Below are 23,706 nucleotides of genomic sequence, written 5' to 3'. Positions count from 1 at the left end.
TGCTTCCTTGAAGCAATACTTAAGCACTATTCTCTTCTGTTGCATAATAGCTTAATATGTTGTATGAAATTACTATGACTATGTGGAGCCATTATGTATGCTAGGCTATAAACAAACACCAGTGCTTGTTTCAGCTCACAGTGCTATGCATTTTTTAATGTTATAATTGGATGCACAATTACTGTAAGATAGCATGTACTTTTATGATTTTTTAATTATTTCTACTTTACTGTGTAATGTATGTAGCAAGTCATTTCAGACTGTGCATTATTTTGTTAACAGTTATGCCTCTTCACTATCATTTAAATGAGCGCTCTTGTGCATGTCAAATTAGTTTAATTGTCTGTGTGTAATGAGTAGGTAAGTAGCAAGACGTTTAGTATATATTTCAAAAACTGTAATGTCAAAATCAGGTTGACTTTATTCATCATTGTGTATGGGAATTAGCTGTGATGTCAGGAGTTCTGATTCACAGTAATAAGATGACAAGAGAGGAGATAAAGATGCAAGACACAAAATAGACAAGACATGTAGCTGTCTGTATTTTATACAATACTTTCAACATTAAGGGGTAGTTTGGATCTTTTACAGTGGGATTGAATGAGGTGCGTATCCATAGTCAGTGTCTTATCTACAGCAGATGATGACATGCCCTCAATTTAGAGAAGCAGCAGGAGTATTGGTGTAAGAAGTGGAGGAATGGAATGCTACAAAATGCATTTTAAAAAAATCCATATAAGTTTAAATGTATGTTATCCTTAGGATATTTGCACTGTTTTACCTTGCTGTCCGACAGTCTTTTCAGATGGGAAACCGCCATTATATAAGACAAATATCAGTCTCTCCAAAGACACCAGACTCCTTTGGCAATAACAGTAATTTTAAACTGCTTGTTTCCCACTGCCTTGATTAGTTATTTTGATTGTTTTGTTGTTGTTGTTGTTGTTGTTGTTGTTGTTGTTGTTGTTTTGTTTTTATTCCGGTGTTTCAAAGGTTTACTTCGGATTCATCAAAGTTACTCAATAATGCCACCAACCTAACAGATCAAGGCAGTTGTTCTGAGTGGTAAAGTTACTGTTTTTCCAGTGGAGTTTGGTTGGTTTGAAGAAAGAGTGATATTTGGCTTATATAATGGAGGTTTCCCATTGAAAAAGGCTGTCTGATGGCAAGGTAAAGCAGTGAAAATAATTAAAATATATACACGTAAACTGCTATTGATTATTTTAAGTGGCTAAAATGTGGTTTCATGCTGACTTGGTCCACTGCAGTACTTTGCTTAACTTCCCCTACTGGTTCTCCTGCTGCTTCTCTAAAGTAGGAGCATTCTGACTGACATCTGCTGTAGGTGTTACATTGACTATGGATAAGTGCCTCATACAAGCACACTTAAAAAATCCAAACTATCCCTTTAAGTAGCTACACGCAATAAAGAGCAGTGCTACCATGTTTGCAGCTGCAGAGGGAATACAGTGGCTGTGCACCAGTGCAGTAATCCATAACTGATTTTATGAAGCTGCTATAACTAAGCCTTTGCATCATTACTCCATGGCATATCCATTTTATCAGAGCTTAATTGGCTGTGTGTAACTACTGACTTTACACTGAATTTCTACACTGTTCTCTTTTCAGCTGCATTTTATAACACCAACAGTATATATTACTTTCTGTCTTAACACCCTGATGATAAACACATATCATGTGAGGAGATAATATCGTCAGTGTGTGGCATAATCTTGCAAATTTCCCCAACAGCTCTGGCACTTCTCTGTGTGTGCGTTAAGCTCCTCTAAGCTGTATGTAGCCTGTTCAGTGTGCAGTCTCATGCCTGAGCTCAGCTGACTCCTCAGTGGGAGATACGCAGGCAGCAGCCAGGGCAGAGCAGAGCGGAGCAGAACAGGCTGACTGCTGGAGTCAGTGGCCCAGTAAAACCACAGCAGGGAGGATAAGAGCTCTGCCGGAGGGGGGTGAGAGAGGTATGACTGTATCTCCATGTCTGCCTGTCTGTGTGTGTAACTCAGCCCACAGGGGGTGGATGGTGCAGTCAGTGGTGGTGTTTGGGATTTGACTATTTCTCTGCTCTATTCTCTTGTATTCATTAAAAAAAACTTTCTTTCCATTTGTACTAACACCATGAGTTTCTGTGTTTTCAATTTGCACAGGTTTCCCTGTGAGCAGTAGCATTTTTTATGATTTATTTCCACCGGCCTGGCATGTGAATGGGGGATACAATGGTTGTGGTATCTGCTGACTTTAGTTTTCTTGTCTCTGTGCATCTGAGATGTTCCCATAAGCTCACAGATTCTGATTGTTTGTCTTTTTTTTTTTTTTTCCGGGACACAGGTACTTGTGGGTGAGAGAGGTATGTCCTGTCCTGTCTGCCAACAGATGAAAGAACTACCTGTCTGTCTGTTGGAGCCAAGTGCAGTATAACAGGCAGGGCCACATAGACTGCATTTTTGTGTTGTCTAATGACTGTCACTGCAGGGATTTGCATATTATGCATGTCTACTGGATGTCTGATTAATTTATTTCTCTGGGGCATGAAAATATAACAGTCAGGACAACAAGGTAGATGGACAACTGGCAGTGGGGAGACACAGTTATGACTCCTTCTCTACTTCAGCTTGTCTCTCTTGTCTACTCTACTTTAATCCCTCCTGTTACTGCCTCCCCTCCCAAAACACACATGCACACAAAATATCATCATGTGTTACTAAGGCTAGAAATGATCTCACTAAAAGGTCATGCATAGTGCTTTTGCTTAAAGGGACAGTTCAGCCAAAAAACATTATATATATATAAAAAAGTAATTTTCCCTTTTACCTTAGTGTTATTCATCCATCTATATTGATTTGATATGAGTCACTGAGTTCTGGAGATATCGGTCATGGAGATATCTGCCTTCTTCTGTAATGGAACTAGATACTACTTGGCTTGTTGCTCAGACTGCCAAAAAATACATTTGACAGACTCAAAAACTCAGCAATGTCTCTTTGCCAAAATCATGAGTACCACATTTATATAAAAATATTCTTAGCTTTATACTTGAACTTAGTTATATCATTTCTGACTTATGTAAATCATAAAATATAATGAGCATAAAAAAACTTGCTTAAAGGCATAATATGCAACATTTTCCTAAAGAAACAACAATGTATAGACTCAGAAACCCTTTCAATTATGACTTTAGACCCACCTGGAGTGTGTGCTGGTGGCTGTATCTGTAGAGATCCTGCTGCTGCCTGTATTTCTCATTATTTTTCTGTGGCTGGGATGCTTTAGCAACCCAAAATGTCAGTATTTGACGCCCTTGGAATGAGACTCAGCAATCAACTGTCTCTCTGTTGCATTTACAAACAGCCTGGACAAACCCTATAGATTCTACCTTTAAGCAAATCCAATATGCCCATTTATAATTTATGTACATGTGATCTATAAATCTAAAAATAACTTAAAATTGATGGCACCTGCCTTACAATTGTTGTTTTTTCATTAGTCAGGAAAGGCCATGGAACAACTTTTTTGAAGATAAGATTATGGTGATGGTAGAGGAGGCTGAAGCATGACAATGTATTATTTGGTGGTTCACCACATCCCAAACTGCAATACCTCTACAAAACCAGAAGGAAAATCACTGAAGTGAAGTCAAGACTTTGCTTATAGATAAGATCATTTTCATGTCAAAGTAAACTTTTATACCCTAATCCTTTTAACTAATTATACTTGGTTTTCTGCATAAGTCAAACTTAAGATCAAAATTGTTTGCACATCTGTTTTATACATTAGGCTCATCACAGAGCTTGTTGTGAGCATTTTCATGTAGGAACTATTTTACTGAACTACACTTAACAACCTTATTTTTTAATTTTGGGGTGAACTGTCCCTTTAAAAACCACTGATGCATATGAATGTAGTTTGATCACCTGTGTACAAAAATCCGACCGACATTCTGTCTTACCTTTTCATATAAAACTCAAAGATCCTTACCTGTTGTCCTCAGTTTAACCAAATTTTAGGATGTGATCAAATTTATGTTAATTAGCAGCAGGTGTGTGCAATTAGCATCAGGTGTTAATAATAATCTGATTGGACAGATAATTAAAACTGTGTAGGTCTAGTTTATAAAATGGCTAAATCTGCATGCATGAAAATAGTGACTTTATATATATAATCAAATTAAGGGAATACAATTATGTAATTAAATAATGATACTGTGTTCATTACCAAAATATTCCTGTTACATGTAAAAACATAAAAGGGTCTAAGCTGAGGTTCAGGAAGATGATTTTTTTTTCTAAACCTCTCAGGCCTATAAAGTCCAAATGTTGCTTTCCAGTTTCAGAGGTTTCACCTTGTTGCAGCAGCCGTGCTGCTCTTTGTCATTATTTATATTTACTGCTACTCTGTGCATTACAAAACAATGAGACCTTTTTTCTTTTGTCTCCTCCTTTGTTCCCCTGCTGCTGCTGTCCAGACACAATGGTAGTCTCCAGGCGCTGCGTCCAGGAAAGTTTTTTTTTTTTTTTTTTTTTTTTTTTTTAAATCAGCCAGTCCATGATGTGCACACAAACACTGAGAAAAAGACAAGAAAAGAAAAGAAAGGGAAGAGAAAGAATGACGGGATAAAGTGTTCCGTTTGTCAGTGTTACTTTCACTGGCCAATAGAATAAAAGAGAAGGAGAAGAAGGAACAGTTTCTGAAAGGGGAAATCCTGCAAGGTGCCAGTGCGGGCAAACAAAGAAGCTTGAGTGAGTAAACAAGGATAAAATGTTCAAATAATTAATAAAATAAAATGAATTAGAATAAGATAAATTAATATTTCACTACAGACAATGCATTAATTGATTAAGGAAAACTAAATCAGCTGATTAAGTGAAGTTTGTGAGCTTAAATAAATAAATAAATGAAACCAGTCTTAAACCAAACAATTAACCACCGCGCTCTGCTCCCTGTCAGTAATCAGACACATCTCCAGTCCGTCTATATACTGTTTTGTGAGCATAGTTGTTTGACTTTGAGAGGGCGGGACTCTTTCGAGAGCGAAATGAACTAGGCGCGGCCAAAAGGAGCCCCATCCATCTATCACACGTGTAGACAAAGGGGGACTCCACAACACAAAGCTGGATGTGCCCTCTCAAACTTTTTCCGCGACGCACGGCGACGCGCACAGAGCACAGCGCACACAGGTGAGTTTGTCTGCTGCCTTTGCCTGCACCCCCGGAGCGATTTTGGAATTTATTTCCAGTGAAAAGTTGCTGCTGTATAGTTGGTGCGTCAGCGCTCAAACTTGAGCACAAAGCAGGAGAGAGAGGCAGAGAGACATAGAGAAACACAGGCAGCGAGGGGAGAGAGAGCGAGAGGAGCGGTCCCCTTTTCCTTTGTCTGATGCGGGGCGCTTTGAGGAGACAACTTGCGGGGATGCTCAGGCACGCATCTTCATAACGCGTAATAATGCTCCACATGTGAGACTTTAGAATTAATTGTCAATGAGCCTTAGTGGAGGTGAGATGGAGTTTGTGCTGCTGCCGATTTTTTTGTCTCTTGGGGATGTTGCGACGCACAAGACAAAGCAACTGCCTGTCAGAAGTTTGCGGAGGAAAGGAGCTTTTTACGCACGCTGGAAAACAGACAAAGTGACATGTTTTAGTTGATAAAGACTTTGTTAATAGTTTTTTCCTCCTGCAGTAGTTTGATGATGGTGTTCGTGGTGTTGCGAAGTTGCCAGTGCACTGTGGGAATTCAGAACAATGCAATCAGGTGTAAAGTCTCTAAGAAACAAAATAGTGACGCTGAATTCAACTTGTTGCACGAATAAGGAATCGTGTTTGGAGGCAAAAAGATGCGCACAAAAGAGTTAAGTCTCGAAAATTCCTAAGAAACTTGTGATAGTTTATTGGAAACAGAGCAACAGGTATAAGTCGCTGCAGCTTCTTTGTTACAGTAAAGGCTCCTTTGTTCTCAGTCCATACAAAGAAAAGCAGCAGAAAGGAGCGCAAATCCACAAGGAAACAACTTTTCTTAGCGCGTAAAATGATTTTGACGGAATTAAAAATATTTTCAATATAGTTGTTTGATCTCCAAGTCTTTAATAAGCTTTATTTCCCTTTTTATTTTAAATATAGAAAAGCCACCGAATCATGTGTAGACAAATAGTTAATAACTTGAGATTTATGAGAGAGTTTCACTTTGATTTATATTAGGTGTCTAAAATATAACAAATGTAGTTTACAGGATTTTTACAAACTTTCTTCATGATGTAAAGGTGTGGCCAAACAACTTGTTTGAATTTGCTGCATTCCATCGTACAGTGGCCCTACCCTGAAACTTTTTATTAGGCAACATAGACGAGAATTTTACTCTCAGATTGACTTGTTATATGAAACAAAATGGGATTTGGTTTCTGTAAAACATTTGGTTTTGGATAAGTTAATTTTTCCAACTTTTCCAACTAATTTACAACTTAAACCAACTTTTTCACAGCCTAACATATTAACGCCTAAATTGTTAGTTAGTTAGATCTAATTTACCATATAATGTTATATTTTTTCTTCTTTTATTTAACAATTTCGAAGCGATAATAAATTTGTTGCACTGATATAACATATCCTTTCAATCTTTTTTTTCTTGATTCCTGTGGGATCTGTCCTTAGGTGGATTTTAACACCAGATTAACCAGCAAAGCGTTTTCTCCTGTGGGAGGTGAAGGAAATAAAAATATGTGGAAATCACACGGAAGATGTACTGAGTCACCTATCAAGCGGCTTTTGAGACACAGAGGAGGATTAAGAGACTGCAGTTTTCTCTTGGAGAAGGTGAAGACTCATCTCAGAAGGATTTAAACTTCAGCAGCAGCAGCAGCAGCAGTGCCAGGCGGGATGCGTTTCAGGCACACTTGGAAATCTAAAACTCCTGGAGACACTTGGAGGATTATAAAAATATGTAGTGTGATCTCTTCATAAGGCACGTCCCAGCCTAGAGTCACTGGGAGAGCAGGATTCTGCAGCTATGATCCTCCTCGGCCCTCCGCCTCATGGGTAGGTGATATTGCTTTGCGCTGGGATGTGACACTTGTCCAACCCCTTGTCCAGCTGACACCCCACCACAACCCCCATCCCTCAGCACACACAAACAACACCCCATTTATTTCTCAGTATCAGTTGAATTTTGGCAGATGATGTGTTGCCCTTATTCTGTAAAACTTTAATGTGGTTATTTATGGCCCACTTGCCAAACATTATGTGGGACAAGTACATGCAAAAATCAAGATAAACTTGATAGAAGTTTATTTTAGCCACAACTTAAAAAAAAAAATCAGTGTTCTGTAGTAGGCATCAGATTTTCACAATAACAATATTTTCATATATCTATAGAAAATTTGAGAAAAAAAAAATACTATCACTCAAATTCATCTTTAACTTTGTTTATTGTATGTTTTGTCAGTCTTTTGGTAAATGTACAGAAGTGGAGAAAGAGTCTGTAACCAGAACTGTACAAAATCATACAAAAAGAGCAGTTACACTTAATGGATAGTGAAAAGGCAACCAGTAAACTGGTAAACAAAAGAAACAGAAAGAGTTTAAGAGCATACAATATGTTTAAGAGGCAATGGATCATTTACACAATATTATAATTTGTGTATTATTAACATAATATCAGTATTTCATTTTTACAATATTACTCTTATCGTTAATTCCGGTATATTGTGACATCTCTACTCTGGAACATTCTCAAATTATTTTGAGTTTATCATATCAGTCACAGTATGCATAAGCAGTTTGGATGACAGGTGTTTTTTTTAATGTTAAATTCAGAAAGATAGATTCAGAAAGTGGGATTTACAGCCTGTTTTTTTGTTTTAATTGTGCTCCTTGACGCAGGACTCACAGGGTCGACTTTTCTCACTTGCCATGAACTTGAAAACACAGCTAGAGACATACTCGGCCAATAAAGTGCCAAAAGCGCCTCGTGAGCTTGCACAGTTTTCGAAGGTTTTGGCACTTCATGACCACCAGTGTATTCACTGCGCATGTCCACTATAATAATTAAATGATAAATAACTGAATATTGACAATTAATGATTGATCTAATTTCATTGATAAGCTAAACTGGTGTACACCTCAGTGTCACAAACCAGGGATCTTCATAGTTTTTTAGGCCATGCGCCCCTTAGCTGATAGTGACGGAGCAGGGACCTCTGACTACATATATTGCATCAAATATTTTGGGGTCTTCTTGTTCATGCTGACTCGTAGCTGCTACAGTAAATCAGCAGCAGTTGTAGGTTGGTAAATGATATGGGTGTTAGCCTCACCCTCTGCACTTTCACTGGCAGTTTTTGAGGTGCCGGGTATTTCAGAGTGTCTTGCTTGAGAAGTTACATTGTGGCTCACAAGAATGTCTGTACACTTGGAATAATAATACAGCTAATTAGCCAATATGTTTCAGTATATATATATAATATATACTGGGATAGGTGCTGCATAATTATTTAGCAGGTTAGGGGACTCACATGACTGCACAAGGAATCATGGATTGCCTTTAGTCAGTGTTTTTTTCCCCCTTTTTTTCTGAACACGCCAGATTATTTTTGCCTAAAATATGTTGAAGTCATATTGATGTGTAATTTTAGACATTTAATTTAACAGCAACAAACAAAACAACAACAACAACAAAACATGAAAGATTCTCAAAATATTATCAAACAATAATCTGGCAGACCCCCTGCAGTAACTCTTAGGCCCCCCGACAGGTTGCAGAACCCCTGTTGAAGACCTAGTTCATAAACCATTATCTTTTATTTAATGACAAGTTTGCATTAATTTTCTAGACTGATCAGACATTATATGCAGCTTCACTGTGTCATATGCAAAGTTTCTGTTTCTGCAGACTTGGCTTATCCACTGCAGTCTGTTTGCCCACTTCATTTGTTCACAATCAGTTCCTGTGTGTTACATTTGCTTTTTAAATGTTCTGTGATGTTGTTGTTTGATGTACAGTTTTACAGCGGTTGCATGAATTGCCATCTGATCCGGTCGCTGCTTGTTTAGTGGACCCCAGCCAGAATGTTTCCTCAAATCTTTGAGTTCACAGAGGGGACAGAACAGGAGAGAGGGAGCTATAAAAATGAAAAAAACTGCATGTTTATTTTGCCTGTTTTTATACAGCAGTTAATTTATGCGAGCCTGTTTAAATCTGAAAAAAAAGTCATGACAGATGCATGCATACTCTTAACCTGTGCTTATCCTATATGTGAGTGTGAGGGAGGGAGAGAGCACAAGACTCCTTATCAGTGATGTCATTGAGAGCCAATGAGAGAGTGCGGTGGTACTTTACAGCATCCAAGCTCCACCTCCAGCCTGTGTGCATGGCAGCCCACATGGTCCTGCAGCATCACATTTTCACCACGCGCTTCTCTGCTGCAGAGAGAGAGAGCAGGAGAGAGCGGGAGAGAGAGAGGCTGAAATACAGAGCTGTTGCTCTTGGCTGTGTGCTCTGATGTTAATCTACCATGTCCGCTCAGAAAGAGCTTGTAAGCATATGCAAGCAACATTTTCTGTTTACATTAATGATTAGCCAAAAATACAGAAGCCCTTGGAAAATTTGTTTTAAATAAGAATGTGAGGAAACAGCATCCAGATTAATGAAGATAAATGATTGAAACGGAAAACTCCACCAACTGATAGAGATGGTCTTTTTATAATGTGACAGTAAATTAATTGATAGTTTTTATAAGCTAAATGAGATAAATAAATTATTAAGATTACCTTAATGATTACCTTAATTCAGCTCCAAAACATATCTATGTCAGCTTCAGTGAAATTTACCTGCACTTGTTATAAAGCTGGCACAACTATTTTAATAATCAATCAATCATTTCAGTCATTTTAGTTTATTTTGTCTTCTTTTTCTGTAAACTGAATATCTTTGGGTTGTGGACAAAACAAAAGATTTTAGGATGTCACCTTGGGCTTTGGGAAACAGTGATCAACATTTCTCACAATTTTCTGACATTTTATGGACAACTAATCAATTAATTGAGAAAATGATCGACAGATTAATCAATAATGAAGATAGCTGTTAGTTGCAGCCCTGCTTGTTACCAGTTGAGCTGTAAGACCCATGCAGAGAAAAGGGCATTTAGCCACCTCCTACTGCTCTTGTGAAACAGGCTCACGTCACAGCCTGTAAGTGACTGGATCAGTGGGAATGTGGGTCAGTCGACACTGTGACACGCAGGTGGGACAGATATAGGTCAGTGTTAGAATATGGGTGCTGATGAGTCATGCATCTATCTACAGTAAGTAGGCACAGGGGCCGCAAGACAGGGAGAGGGGCTGCTCAGTTGTTGAAATGTGGAAGGAGATTGTATGGAGTGGATCTGTTGACCATTCACCAGACAGACCAGATCCTTACCTTAATTCCTGCTTGGGCAACTCTTGAATTTCACCCCTTTGGCACCATTGTTGTACATTTAATTGTGTACGCCCTACTATTTATCTATGATACTATGAATTACAAGTGTGCAGATTCAGTCTAGTATGTGATGTCTGTACAACATGCTCCACTATGTGTAGCTTAAAGTTCCCATGAAGTCAAAGTTGATGTTTAAGTTTTTTTTTTTATCACACATGTATTGATCTATATGTTACATATAAGCCAGTATCTGGCAACGATAACAGAAAAAGTCATTTTGTAGATATTGTCTTGTATTTTTAATGTGTTTGTCTTTTTCTAGAAAACAATTTGAAACTGTTAATAACTTATCCTGCACTCTGGGGCATACACTAAATTTGCATCCAGTCAAACACTTTCTTGCTTATGATGCAGCAGAGGATAGAAGACAAATACATCTGTTCACTGGAGCAAACTACAGTGTTTCTGGGGGCCTGGCCTCACTGTACAAAAGCACAACTTTATAACTTTATTCACTGACTTTAATGAAACTGGATCATATTTTATGAAGAAACTATTTGATGGTTTTCCCTCTGATGTCCTCTTTCTACCCAACCCAAAGAGTTTTGTGATAGACAGATAACAGCTTGCTTTAGCAGCTTACTTGTTGCTAAACTAGGTAATCGTGACTGTTGGCTGCCATTAGATGGCAAAGTAACTGGGCTCATCAGCATCCCAGTGAATGCAGCCAGTCACTGACACAAACAGCCTCAGAGACCGATGGATAATATAGTACCGAGGTCCTTTATGGAGTTTCCTGATGGAAAGATAGATTTACTTGTTGCTAAAGTAGCTTAGCTAAATGCTAGCTGTTAGCTTGGCTCCAGGGTGCCAGGAGCCAAACCCAGCAAGGAAACCACCTCAGTACTGTCTTCCCTGTCATCAAACTGGCCTACAAGTCCCTCTCAAGCTGCTTGTCTTTAAGGAAACATTTAAGCAATATGCACACTGCTAGTTGTTTCATTGGAAGTTTAATTTCTACTTAAGCATCTCACTGAATTTCACCCTTTTTACTCTACTGTTATACATGTAAATGTGTATGCCCTACCATGTACCTATGATACAGTGGATTACAAGTGTGCAGATTCAGTCCAGTACTCAGTTAATGAACTTGTGAGTAAAACAGAAACATCAGGTTTAGCATAACTAATCATTGTGTCAGGCTGTGCTCTGAGCTCTTAACAGGCATTGCACAGGCATGGTTTCTGCTACAATGCAGTATGCTCCGCTGTGTGTAGCTTAATTACATTGCTTATCTGTAAGGCTATTATCAAGTACAGTGCAGTTTTCATAACATTTGGCATTTGGTGGACGCATTATTAGAGAATGCATTTTTTTGTGTAGGCGTCCCAGTGGGAGTTGGAGCTTCTAAAACTAATCCACTGAGTTACATGGGACAACATTAGCCCAGCAATCTGTGGCATCTTCCAGCTCTCGAGTCTCAATATCCCTCTAAGCTGGAATGCTCATTAAAATGGGCACTGGTTTCACACCATCTCCTCCTCTGCAGCATATGCAAGTAAATCTGTGTCACCATAATCTCTCACCCATCTGTATTTGCTATTAGACTAATATAAACTGCTTCATTCTGTTTTTGGTGAAGTCTGATTAGGACCACAAAGGACGGTCGTGTGTTGGAGCAGTCCTACACATGTCCAAAGGAGCAGATCCCCCAACAACTTAGAGAGAAGGCAGTGGTGAAATTTTGCCATGGAGAGTGAAATGGTCTCCATTTTGATAGCTGTTGGTGGTTAAACGTGACCTTTTACTGTGAAATGAGAGGACTAGAAAAAAAAAGTTGGTTTTGGCCTCACTTCCATATTCTTTATGCTGTTTACAACTTTAACATTAAATACCCTCTGCTGCTGGTGGTCTTTCACATGGACAGACTGTTTAACTAAATGTAGGGCTGTATTTTTTAAAAACTTTAGACCTTCACTCTTTTCTTATTCACTTCCATCTAAAGGCACAATTGGCACACGTCATTTACTCAGTAACATCAGTAACTAACCTGTGGTGAAGTGTATGTGACATACACGTATTGACTGTGCATACAGTTTTACAGCACTACACAGAGTGTTGTGTGTGTTGCATTTATAAAAGTGGAGTCAGCTTCTGTTAAATATATATTTTTAACTACATAATTTATTTCAAACTACTTTATTTGGATGGAAAATTTCATGTTTTTCAAAAGTTTAGGGGGATTTGTTGGATCTGCACTGAAGCAGATGTCAACATATTTTAGTCTGCATTATTCTTTTCAAGTTATGTATATGTATTTCTGTTATGCTTGGCATGTCCATGAGCTGGTCTGATGTCATGCAGACTAGAATACAACATCAGGCCTGGAGTAACTAATCACTACTATAAGCCTAATTCTCTCAGACACCCTGTTGTCAGCCTCAGGAAAGCTATCAGGTCTAGTTTTACTATTCATTGCATGTAGACTTGGGGCATTACAGCTTGTAGTCCCTCATACAAATCATTATAATACATGTATGCATACATTAGGTACATTTTCTGGTTCATCAAACAATAAATTACAACAAATACCAGTTTAGGTCCAATCTGTTTTTGCAGCATTTGATACTTGCACATGAAAGACTGTTGACCCTCTCTTGTGCATGTTTATACTGCGCTTTATTGAATTCATACTATTTTTGCACTCTGAAATGTAATGTTTGATGCTCCGATACAAACGCTGACAGATGGACAAATAAATTTCGAGCTGGATCTTCAAAGTGGAACAGCCGTTCAAACAGATTTTGTATGTGTTATGTACTATGTGCCTCGACAAAAAAGAGACTAAATTGATAATATGAGCAAGTACTCAAAAGTGGCTGTAATAAAAATGTTGTTTAATTTCCCTCTACTAGCTGAATTTGGGTTGATGTTCCCTTTGTGCATATCAATGAGTCATACAGGCCACTACACTGTGCGTAAAGTATGGTAAATTACAGTGCAGTAAAACATTAGGCCCACCATTACTAATTGTGACGACAGTCCTAATTCTCAGAGCTACAGGCATTCTGTGGTCATCCTGTTGCAAACTATCAGAGCTTAGTTTTACCACTCAGTGCCTGTAGCCGCAAGATAAGTTAACGTGCTCTGCTGGCACGCTAATACATACCCGCACTGGGGGACAGGAATAAATTATTTCTTTATGACTGCGCACAAGGCAGAGCGTTTTGAAGGAGGGGAGGGGGAGATAGAGAGAGAACATAGGGAGATGAAGCAAGGAAAACAGACATGGGGGTAAATGATGGGCTAGAAGGAGAGGAGGGAGAGAAAGCAAGAGAGGGGAAGTTAGACTGAATGAGAGGGAAGGAGGCAAACAAGACAGAGAGAGATGAGAGGGCCAAGAATTAGACCGATGGCAAGCTCTCTATATGCTCTCTCTCTATATATATCGATATATGTGTATCTTTTGTCTTTTGACTATGACTGAAACATGATGGGAAACGTAGCCCTCCAGAGCTTCCTGACAGAGAGCTGCAGGGATTATGTATTTTTGCAGGCCAGTCTGAAAGTTAGCATCACCCTGGTTCCCTTCACAAAAAGCCAATTGGATTTTAGTACAGAAAATAAACTTGATGGGGAGTAAAAGTGTATGATACTTGCACGTTTTGTACAGCAAGATTATCTTCACAACACTGGACACAACTTTTTTGATTTTTGGGGCGTAAATGCAGTCACCAGAAGTGAAAAGCTAACATTAAGCTAGCTATAAATGGACCGCACCATGGTTGCATGACTGAGCATCACAAAGACAACCACTATTGTTTGGAGTGATGACCTTTAATGTCTGCAGCGACCACTATAGTGTCATTTAGCCACTTGTTTGCAACCATCTTTTTTTAAGACACGTGAAAGCTTCAAAATTCATGAGTGGGGTATGCACTGACATTATTAATGTTGGAGAAGAAAATGTAAAAATTCTTTTAAGCTTTTCAAGCAAATGATTAAAAACCTATTCAAGAAACCCACTGACTTTGAGATGAGGGAACCAGAAGTGCCATCATGCTAACTCCGAGATTCCTAAAGTGTGGGCCGTGGCCCCCTGGTGGCAGTTAAAGTATGGCAGGTGAGCTGTGTGAGGAAATTAAAACATTTTTAATTTTCTGTTTTGTAACAAAGAGTGACCATAAAATAATTATAATTAAACGTGCAGTTAAAAAAGGTAATCAGATCTAATAAAACAAAGCCAATGGAATAAAATGACATATTCTTCATTTATCTAACCTATTTTATATTTGGTGACATGGAATTATAGCTTATGGAATAGCTCATCATTGCTGGGACAAAAGTTAAAATGGAAAGATATGCAAGTGTAGAAATCGCTATGTGTATGTGGATGGATAATCAATTTTCACTGCATTGTCATATTCCCACAATCACAAAGAATTGTTCTGTTTATGACATGAGAAACATATAAGGAAATGTAGGGTCTAAGTTTCATGTGTTGATGTGTTGTTGGGATTAAAGATTTCGGTTGGCAACAGAAGATTTTCAGATTTCATGGGCTGCGGCCTTTTTAAGTTTGGGGACAGTTGTGCTAACTTATTAGTTTAGAACTAATGCAGCACTTTATTCTATACAGTCAATAAGACTGGTAACTGAGAGGCTTTTCCCAGACAGGTAACATCTGAATAAGCTATGAGCTCATGGGCAACACAAGGTTTGCTTTGGCAAATAATAGCTGTACACATTTATTTTACTGCTTTGACCTGAAAAACATTCAGCCTGCATCCACCATCAAATGACCTTTTTGAGGGATTTTGTCCTAGTTTGAAATACCCAAATCATGCAATGTGAAATAGCTGGTGGGTAATGTTAAATAATGGTGCGATGACTGAAATCAAACTAAAAACATTGTATTGCTTTACTGCTTTTAGTGCAGAAAAGCAATCATTTATATCTCTGAGAGAAAGTGAGGGCTGGGCTTTGTGATGTAGATTGGTATTTAGTTATTTTACATTTGGGTTTAAATGTTAATGTCTTGTTTTGTGCCGTATTGTGTGCTTATACTTTTCCGCCTGCTGCACATTCGCCCTGTGGGACCCTAGAGAAGTCAGAACTGAAGTGCAGACAATAGTATGACAAATCAGTCGGAAAACACATAAAGGTGAGCGCCAAATCAAAATTCACTGGATGAGAGCTCACATGGTGTGCTGCACAGCAGGTCTAACTGCCCTTGCAGATATTGCTTTCTGCTCCTCCTTCGTCCAAGCCCAGGTATAGATATAGGGACACAATTTCCAATAACAGCTTTAGCCAGTTGTCTGTCTGTCTATTACAGGTCAACTTATTACCTCCATAAATGCACAGCATGTTGCTGTCTGGGGACGGACTGATAATCCTTCTAAAGACTGGGGTTTTATCAAAGCTAAATCTGTTCCTCACACACACACACACACACACACACACACACACACACACACACACACACACACACACACACACACACACACACACACACACACACACACACATATGAATATCCATGCATCAGGAATACCCACATGGGAACTCACAATCACACAGAGCCATTACACACAAACACACACATGAAGATAGTCTTGCCTGGTAGACAGACAGACACACGTGTAAAGACCAGGATTTTATCACAGACAAATCTGTTATTGTCTGGTAGTTAGGAGATTAAGAGGCAGTGATTTTATAGACACAAACACACACACGCCCATGTGTCATTAGAGGATGAACACTAGCTTGCATACTGATGGCACAGTGCAGTTAAGTGATATCAGTATTGAAGCTTTAATACTGTGATTTACTGTGGTTTAATACTGATAAACACTCAGCAAATCATTTTGGTGACAGATTTTGTTGTATGCATTTATTTCTGTTTTGGGATTTTTTTTCCATTCACAGCCAGTCGATTATTGTGATGTCCTTTATTTTTTATTTTTTAGTTTGTTTTCTTCATGTGTATTGGGTATCTTTGTCCACGCTTATTCTTTTTGCAAACTCTTAATAGAGGTTTAAGCAGTTGTTTTAAAAAATTGAGCTTTTTATGGCAGAAGCACTAAACTTTCTGCCACACCCCAGTTACCATCACTTTCAACAGTCTCTGTAAATTATTTCCATAAATCCTTTGCCAAATAGCAGTTTGGTCAGTGTGTGACAAATGGTCCACAACATCAAATTAGAGCATGGTTATGCCTGTTCCTGCACCCCCGACAGCTTTTTGCTGGCCTTGCAGACGACACATCACAAGCTCAATTTTTTACATATTACCATAATTCCACAAGTATCCGTTTGATAATCGATTGAGCCAGCTCAGATATATACAAGACCAATCACTGAATATTTCAGCTGCATCTGTTTCTATTTGTTTAGTCTTGTTTAGTCATCTGCCGTGTTTACCAGTATGCAAACAAGAAGCAAGACCCAGTGAGTGGTGCGTTGATCCAGTTAGTTGTGGAAAAGGTTTATGTTGTGTCTGAGCAAAGGAAAAGCCTCCCAGTCACGTACTGCATTGTGCAGCCTAATTGAAATGACATCTGTCTCAAGCTAAGTGATCCGTAGCTGGGTCAGATCACAATGGGTGAACAGAAGCTAGCCTTCAGTACTATAGAGAGCAAAGTTGCAGATGATGGAGACCTGACTTAACCATCAATTTAGAGGTGAAGGCCCATGATTAGTGAATGGCAGAGCTGTCCGCTGAGCTGTATGCTCAGTCTTATGTGAGAGTACATCACCTAGCTGTGTCACTGCTTTTCTCCATACACACTTATCCCTCTGTACCAAGAACAAAATGTTTGAGCACACACTACAATAATGCTAAGCCTGAGTGTGAACCAACCATGATGTCAAGACTTGAGTTTGGCATTATGGGGGTTGCCATCTTGTTTTTTTGGGGTTTTTTTTGCAACCAGAGCATGTGCAGTATCAACAAAAGTGCGGGGCTGGTGGGTGACATACCTTAATTTAGGTGGTCCTTGGTTTTGGCTTATCTGTTCAGCAATGGCAGCCTGCCTAGTCACAAATTCTCTTGTATTAGAACTAAACAGTGCACTAAAATATGTTTCTGAAAACATTTTAAGCAAGAAATATGCAATGCAGTAACAGAATATTGTTATATGTTCTGAGATTTGTGAGCCCTGTGTGTTGCAGTTGCAGTGAGAATGACTTATCAGTCACATGATAACAACACCCTAAGGCATACCCTGCTTTATTGTCTATGTTGCTCTAAATGGGACCACAATTTACAAAATTAACATCATGTTGTATAGAAGAAGACTTGACATTGGAGACTATAAACTCATTAGGGAACTGTTTACTGAGGGCATAAATCACATGAGAAGCAAGGTAATTTTGCCATAAGGGTGCATACAATCAGACTTCTTTTTGCAACCAGTGGAGTCACCCCCTGCTGGCCATTAGAAGAGAATGCAGGCACTTCAGCATTGGCTTCACTTTTTAAACCCAGAAGCTCCGTCCAGTAATTAATATACAGTCTATGGCTAAGCCTCCCAAAGTGGGAGGATTAGGATCGCTGCCCGTGTCTCTTGGTTTATTGTGTCTGGTTGACCCTCTCCTGGCTCATATTAAAATCTGTAGCTCAACCCATTTCTTCTCCAGTGGAGCAGGACAGGATGCAGGTGTGTGGGAGGTGGCGTAGTTGATGATAGCTCCTTGACTGTTATCTTACCTTAGTATCACATAGGGTCTGTGTCTGGCTGAAATCCATGCTGTGGTGGCATGCCCACCACATACATAAACGGCACCCTTAGGACTGTGTTGTTACTGATAGTTGTGACTTGTTTCTTGGACCATTATAGTGGGTGGGGACAGATATGGATGACCTTTACTATGAGTTTAGGAAGTGTTGTAGCAGTTGCATGGTAGCAACTGTAGTTCACATCTGATAGCAGGTAGTTAAATTTTACTTTCAAAATCAGACTTTTATACTTTATGTTTATGCAGTATTTCATATTGAAATTCAAAGTTCTTAATTTTGGGAAAAAAGCTGTGATAAGAAAATTCAGTGCGAGATGCCTACCTTCTCTGTCTACTTGTAAACAAATACATGTGTTTTCTTTCCACATTTCCTCCTACAGAGTTATCCAGAAAGTAATGCGTCTCCATATTATAGATAGTAACCTGCCTTAACTGTCAGTCACAACCCAGTTGAGCACAAAGTAAAGCTTCTGCCATAGTAGCCTGTAAACTGAAAGGAAAATGAAAGCCTCCAGTTCTGTCTGAAACTGGCATCCTCTGATTCTCTGAGAATGTGTAATATTTTGACAGTAATTATTTAAAAATATTTGCTTTGCAAAACAACAAAAAAAAAAGATCACAGCAAAATAGCAAATATTTCATAAAGGGATAAAAGCGCTGGAGATTGACTGAGAATCTACAGTGATGTAAAACCATAGGGGAGTGCAATAAATGAGCACAGACTCCAATCCTGCTGCCCTGAAAGTGTCACTTTAGAGTTTGTTTCTGTTTTCCCTCCCTCTTTTAGATGATACAATCCCATATTTTTTATCCTTACTTATTTAATGATATCAAGAATAGTGAATTCCCTTTCCCTCAAACAGCTTGTGCTCTACTTGGAAAATCTGGATATGAAACTAAATATAAAACAGGTGTTTAAAGCTGATATTATACTGTCCTACAATGTTAATCCATGATAATGTGGCTATTTGTAAGATATTTTCATGGAGGTATTGCGATGAGCTGCAATCTTGTTCAGATATAGCTGTCAGATTATAGTGAGTTGACATATCAGTATTAAACAGGAAGCTTTTGACTTGAATACCTAAAATAATATCGTTGTGCGTATTTATGTGATGCTGTGTGCTATATCCTAGCTATGACTGGGGCAGTGATAGTTGAACAGGCTAATCCAAAATATTATCTTGTGTCATATCGTCTTTTTTTTTTTTTTTTTTTTTTTGCTTTGTAACACCTTGTCAGGACAGTGTGCTTTGGTTGACTAGTGCTGAATCAGATCTGTTTTGATGGAGATATCTTTGAGCTTAGCTGGATATGATTTGATATATCAGATTATGTTCTGTAACACTAGCTGAGATATCAGACTTTAAACTGTCCCAGTCTCTGCCTTTGTGGGTAGAACACACACCTCTCTTCTTTTGTGTATGCACACAAACAACGCTGCATTCAGAAAGATTAGATTTTTTTTTAACCATCCTCTGGCTCCTTCCTGTATCTGTATCTGTTGGAGAAATAATAGATCACATATAGTAGGATTGTTGCGGTGACAGAATTTCCCCTGTGGTTATTTAGGTTGGCTCAACAGAGAAGTATGCAGTATTAGCGCCAATCTTTACTTCATTTACAATAAACGAAGTAATTTGGTGTAGAAACGTCATCTGAGGATCTCACCTCACTGCCCCACGGACAGCTTTGTAGTCTGAGTAGGCTAGGTGCTGCATGTTAGTCATTGCTACACCATGTCACCAAGCAAATTAATTCCTGCAGTTTGACAATTTCCTTTTCATGCACAGCTATACTGTTGCCTTCAAGGCACGTCTATCAAGTAAATTTACTTACAGCAGCAACACAAACACACACCTGAGAGGATCACAGAGCAGGACCAGCTTCTGTACAACAACAAAGCTATAAACTTCCACCAAAAGGTGACTTTTGTTATTTAGTTGCATTCAAATGAGGTTTACCGTCTACACAGTTTCTCTTGAATGTCCCTCAATATTACAGCATTAGTCCAACATCGCCCCAGCTGCTTAGCATTCTAATGCCAAGTTCAACACGTCAACCTATGAAATAAACAGTAAAACACATGACAAAACTTACAGCTTCTAAGTTTGAAGACACCTGCAGGTGGCTTGTCAATATTGTGGCATTTCAAAATTGTGGTTATTGGGACACCCATGACATGTAGACAGCTGCACTGCTTAAAGATCCCAGTCTGTAACTATAGTAATGCAATTGTTTGTCTTTCCTGTCAAATTAATTTTCTTGATATACACACTGACAGTGTCTAGGCAGCGGCTGTTTAGACAAGTTTTATGTTCTGTGTGGATTTTTACAGATACTTCAGTACAATAGGCCAATGCTGTTGTTATGAAAAGTTTGGAAAGTTTAGTGAAAGTGGCTTCAAATATGAGAACATGAACCAAGACTCAAGTAAATCACAGAAAAACTTATGTATGCATGTGCCCACAGACATGTCTGTTCCTGTCTTTCTATCTCTTCATCTATTCATCCATTCATTTCCAAATGTCACTCTCCTCCCAGATGCATATTTTGCTGATACAATATTAATTATGAAGCTGCATGATGGCGTAATGTCATATTGTAAGATGACTCAAAATTTATCAGTGATCGCCTGACTTAAAAAAAAAATAAAAAATATATATATACTCTGAATCAGAGATCAGTCATGTCCGGGAATCTTTGTGCATGATGTGCCATTTACAGCCCCGTGATGGTAAATGTAAAAAGTTGGGCTTCCTGGAGGCAGATTATGCCTCAGACTATGAAAGCCTTCCCACAAGAGTATCTGAATTGACACGATTTTCCAGTCCAGTGCGAGGCATAATCTGAGTGCCGGGAAATGGGCTGAATAAGCCCAAGTAAATGCCCTGCTCTCAATAATGTAGTAGTAGTCCCACGCTGGATACAGGCTGTATGCTGAACACTGCTGGAAACAGGCCCAATTTCTCGTAAAACATGGCACAGAACACAACAGTTAAGTAGGAGGTTGAATTTAATTTGAAAGCACTTCAAAATAATGGGTGTATATATTTAAATAAATATATCAGCTTTAGCATGCGAAAAGCTACCTAAATCATTATTTTCACCTGCAGTAATCCCCTGTTAATGTGAGTTTGTCCCAGGTCAAAAAAATCCAGATTGCAGTTTAAAGCTAAGGTTTTATAGACAATATAAAAGATCTGGTGGAGAATAAAGGCTGACATATTTCTTTTCAGGTCTTTTCATATGAGGTCAATGCGTAATCTCTGGTGGGAATGTGGCTGAATAAGGCCAAGTCATGCCCTGCTCTTATTATTATGCATCTAATTACTACGCGTCAGCCGTTAGCTATTCTGTACTATGCTGTGTTGCCAGCGCCAGTTCACAAGGTCAGATTCATGGTACTTGTAAATGTCCTTGCTGAATAAAATTAGAATCTGACTCAAACTGTGTATGTGCTTGTGTGTGTGTGTGTGTGTATGTGTGCGTGACAGTCTTAGGCACTGAAACACACACACACAGCCCACACAGTGTTAGGTACAGCCTAAGGCGATGTTCACAACACCTCAACATTAAGCCACTGCTTTTATTAAGACTAACCATCCAGTGCTGAATCACAGTGGACACAAATTTCTTTTCCGACAAGGTCAAGGCTTCATCTTCAGCCGAGAAACGAGCTGAGTAAGCATGATTCATGCTTTCAATTATGCATTAGCCTCTGACGGACAGGCAGTGTTAGCTTTCAGATAGCTGTCAAAGGCTAGACTTACAAGTGACTCTGTAATCTGTCAGCATGCTGTCCGTACATGGAAACCAGAAAACTGTCAGTTAACCATCAAAAAATGAAACAATCCCTGTACTGTTGTCTTAATCATAACCAGGATTTAGAAAAAATGTATTCTGATACAATTAGTAATTAAAAAAGGGTACTTAGTAACGTAACTCAAGTATCACAATATTAAAGTAATGTAACTTGATGTTTGTTGTAGGGCTTATTAATATGTTGTCCAGCTTTTCTGTACTTCATTATGTCATAATGCATGTTTAGATTAATAGCAGTAATTATGCACATTCATATGTACTTTGTTAAGATGCTATTCATACTTAATGCTCAAATTTAAAGTAAATAATCTGGGGGTTGTGTTTATACCCACACACCATCCTGGTCACCAGCTTCTGTGTAGCTGTCATTAGCAGTCGGTCAGTGTAGCTAATGTTAGTGGTTAGTCTTATGTGTAAATATTTCTTTAATTAAATGTTGAGTCCTTAGATGATGACAGTATTTTTTGTAGCTGGAAGGCATAATGTTGTACCCCTTTTCTGACTGAAAGACAAAATAATTGTTAAATGTCCATCCAGTTAAAGCACTTTTTCATGATAATGGATTGGCAGCTGTAAGATTAACTATGAATTCACTTTAGACTTTTTTTGTATCCTAAATAGGTAATCCCATTACATGTAATTGATTACTTCCCAAGCTTATTATAACTAATCAAACTAATTTACTTGGACACTCCTTGTGTAACTGTGTAGCTGGTTTTCTAGAACTATTTTACATTCTGACTAATAACTAGTTCACAGGACTAATTTGCTCTCTTCCCAAATTAAAGTGGCTCTATGCAAACACCTTAATTGGCCTAGAGGGAATTAAGGATGTTCACATGCAACTTAATTGTCCATTAATATGTCTCATTTACTTTTATTCCAAATTACCTGCCTTCACATCACCTCCTCAGGCAGCCTAGAAGAACCTGGCTGGCCTCGTTCTGGCTAAAATTAAATTCAGATTAATTTGAATATTCTTGCACATGCAAAGTTAATCCCTGTGCACCAGTCAGGCTACCTTTCAGTTGGGTTGGGTAGATAATCCACTTCCAGCCTCGACAGTATGCATATAGTATGTGAGTGTGCAAGTGTTTAATGTGCATCAGTGATTCTCGGTTCATTTGTGAGCCTCTCTTTTTCCTGCTGCTTGTGTGTGCGTGTTTGTATGCAGATAGAAAGAGGCTGCTTTACCAGCTACTTAGTAAGCTCTCTGGTGTCCTCAGCTGTGTGCGGTAATGCTGACACAGTGAGCTGCGGCCACTCAGACACACAGATATTCAGTATGAAAGCAAGCAGACACAAGGGCGCTCGCAAATAGGTGTTTACACTTTCTCTCCGACACTCTCTCCCTCCCTTTCTTACTATCCATTTGCCCCCTCCCCTCTAATTTATTCCATCTTTCTTTTCCCCCTTGCCTTCCCCTCCTCTCTGCCTCTTTATCTCTTTCTCTGACTTAATTTTTCCGTCTGATTTTCTCTATCACACACATGCACAGTGAGACGCCGCTGTGCCACAATAGACAGCGAGAGCACCGAGCCAGCCTCCTCTTCAGTTCACCGCCAGTTCACTCGGCTCCACACTGACAGAAATGATGCTAGACAGAAAATGCAAATTTGACAATGACAGCAGCCTTGCCAGCCGCAAATGTTAACATTACTCCTCAAAACTTCAGGCACCAATTTGCATTCACTTGAAAGGGTAACTCCAGACTTTTTAGACAAG

General features: G+C 38.9%; 1 long non-coding RNA gene across 7 annotated transcripts in view; it reads left to right on the top strand.

Moving 5' to 3' along the window:
• The first annotated feature begins 5,074 nt into the window (after nucleotides 1–5,074).
• LOC146321224 (uncharacterized) overlaps nucleotides 5,075–23,706 on the top strand; it is a 138,994-nt gene continuing 120,362 nt past the window's right edge. For all 7 annotated transcript variants that reach the window (XR_014771386.1, XR_014771388.1, XR_014771392.1 and 4 more), the window contains exons 1-2: nucleotides 5,075–5,186; nucleotides 6,651–7,034. This is a non-coding gene — a long non-coding RNA (uncharacterized LOC146321224). The remainder of the gene's footprint in view (nucleotides 5,187–6,650; nucleotides 7,035–23,706) is intronic.

The sequence above is a fragment of the Lutjanus erythropterus genome, chromosome 9 (assembly GCF_056507025.1).
Source record: "Lutjanus erythropterus isolate fLutEry1 chromosome 9, fLutEry1.hap2, whole genome shotgun sequence".
NCBI classification, from domain to species: Eukaryota; Metazoa; Chordata; class Actinopteri; order Lutjaniformes; family Lutjanidae; genus Lutjanus; species Lutjanus erythropterus.
Note: the sequence above shows the minus strand (reverse complement) of the source record. Positions and strands in the feature narration are given on the sequence as shown.